At 46.0% G+C, this 2,500-nt stretch overlaps 1 protein-coding gene across 1 annotated transcript in view; it reads left to right on the top strand.

The window, feature by feature from the left end:
• rnf34b (ring finger protein 34b) overlaps nucleotides 1-2,500 on the top strand; it is a 30,007-nt gene that overhangs the window by 6,585 nt on the left and 20,922 nt on the right. The window lies entirely within an intron of this gene.

Below are 2,500 nucleotides of genomic sequence, written 5' to 3'. Positions count from 1 at the left end.
CACACACATACACACACACACATACACACACACACACACACACACACACACATACACATACACACACAAAGACATTTAACACACATGCACACTCTCAACCTACCAACAGCATGCAAACAGACTCACCCAACCTCACCACATCAACTCATACAGACATGAGAAAGCCATTCACAGTGCATCAACTCAGTGTTGAGGGAGTCAATTTGGTACTTACTGTAGATCATGAGTGACTGGGAGCTGTGTGAGTTGAAGTGCTTATAGTTTGTTTGCTATGAGCTGACCCTCTATCTGCTGACCGTCTGACCCCAGAGTGGTAGAGAACACAGAGTGGCGAGCCACTGTCCCAAAAAAGCCCGTGGAAACAGATGGCAGCTTTTCCATGCCAGTTTATGCCGGAATATGGAGACAGTTTTGGGACTGAAGTAGCCAATGAGGTACTAGATTACGCCCTCCAGCATCCAGAAATACATAGCACCCTCCTGCAATACAGCCAATCAGAACAGGTTTTTAACCACCCCCCTGCAATACAGCCAATCAGAACAGGTTTTTATTGCACCCTCCTGCAATACAGCCAATCAGAACAGGTTTTTTTGGAACTACTGATGGCGTGGCGGCGACATTAAAGAGTGTCGCAACTCTCTTTTTCTATGGCTCTATCTGACACATACCTGACACAAACCTGACCTATGACCTCTACACCCCTCTATTCTATTCTTCACCTCCGCTCATCTGTTCCCTCTATTCTTCACCTCCGCTCATCTGTTCTCTGTTCTCTCTATTCTTTACCTCTGCTCATCTGTTCTCTCTATTCTTCACCTCTGCTCATCTGTTCTCTCTATTCTTTACCTCCGCTCATCTGTTCCCCTGTCCTCAAATGGCTGGCTAACTCAACCTTCCTCCTCCAATCTCTCTCATCGGTTTCATCATCATCATCATAATGATCATCATCACCATCATAATCGTGTCTCTGATCTCATTGCCACTTCGTTTCCTATTCACTGTGTCCTTCCCCCCAACTCCCCTCTCTCCATCTTTCTCCCTCTCTCTCTTTCTCTCCTTTCTCCCTCTCTCTCTCATTTTGTTTTTATCTCTCCCGCTTTTTCTTCCCCTCTCCCTCTTTCTGTCCTCCCTCTCTCTTTCCCCCTCTTTCTCCCCTCTCTTTCCTTCTTTAATTCCTCTCCCTCTCTCTTGTCATACCTCTCTCTCCCTCTCCCTCTCCCTCCCTCCTTCCCTCCCTCCTTCTTTTTCTTTATTAAGCTAATGAGGCCTCCAGAGAGAGGAGCAGCAGGTTGTTTATGTATCCAGACAGACCCCTGTAGGCCTTAAAGGCTTAATATCCCGCTCGAGTGTCACACAGCTTGTTGTCCCAGGGTCCCCATAGTTCCTGTCCCACAGTCCCCATAGTTCCTGTTCCAGGGTTCCAAAGGTTTTCTTTTGTCTAATTCTGGACTTGGACATGCCTCAGTACACACCTCTGCATATGGCGCATGTACAAAAGCCTTCTTTGGGAAATGTTATAACTTCTCTGCAGACACACACACACAAACACAAACACAAACACAAACACACTCACACACACACACACACTCATGCAACAGGTGATGATGTTGAGCCAGCAAGGTGCAAAGCCCCCAACGTTGTCTTCCAGGCAGCACTGCGTGGTTAGGCAAGGGTTAGGGTTAGGATTAAGGTTAGGTGACTTAAAGTCGACGGTCGCAGCGCTGCCTTAAAATCAACGGTCGGCGCGCTGCCTTAAAGTCGACGGTCGCAGCGCGGCCTTAAAGTCGACGGTGGGGGCTTAAAACACCATTGAGCAACTGGCACTGAGGTTTACATAAAGATATTAAGCTTTACTGAGCTTATAGAAGAGATGAAACACTATCTTCATGGTGTTCTCCCAGTGGCAGTACTCCTGCAAGTTGTGCTGTGGTGAAGTTGTTCTTCCGGAAGCTTCTAGAGTGCTTTAAGAGCAGGACCCAGCCAGCCGCTTTTACACTATTTAATATGTATATATTCTGTTATGTACACGCTCAAACATGTGTTATCATGCTGATATTCTCTACATGTGTGTATCTCTACATGTGTGTATATACAGTATACTGTGTGTGTGTGTGTGTGTGTGTGTGTTTTTATATTTTGATACCACAGATGAATGCAAACCCAGTCAGGCAACAGCAGCAAAAATCAGGAACAGAGTTTTGTTTACAATTATGCGTATCACTTTGCATAAAGATCTGCCAACTGCTGTAACTAAACAGGAAAATAGTCAGAGTTTAAGTGTCCCTCCAGGCTGATGCCGTTGATCAGCTACGTAAGTGTCCTTCCAGGCTGATGCCGTTGATCACCTAAGTGTCTTTTCAGGCTGATGGCGTGGGTCATCCTATTTTACGTGACCCACACTGAATCAGATTGGTGCCAACCTGGTAATCCGGAGCAGATAGCTACTGTACAAAGCCACTTAAAAACCATGACATTCCTCAAAACATCCTATCACAAAAAA

Source organism: Alosa sapidissima, chromosome 13 (assembly GCF_018492685.1).
Source record: "Alosa sapidissima isolate fAloSap1 chromosome 13, fAloSap1.pri, whole genome shotgun sequence".
Taxonomy (NCBI): domain Eukaryota; kingdom Metazoa; phylum Chordata; class Actinopteri; order Clupeiformes; family Clupeidae; genus Alosa; species Alosa sapidissima.
Note: the sequence above shows the minus strand (reverse complement) of the source record. Positions and strands in the feature narration are given on the sequence as shown.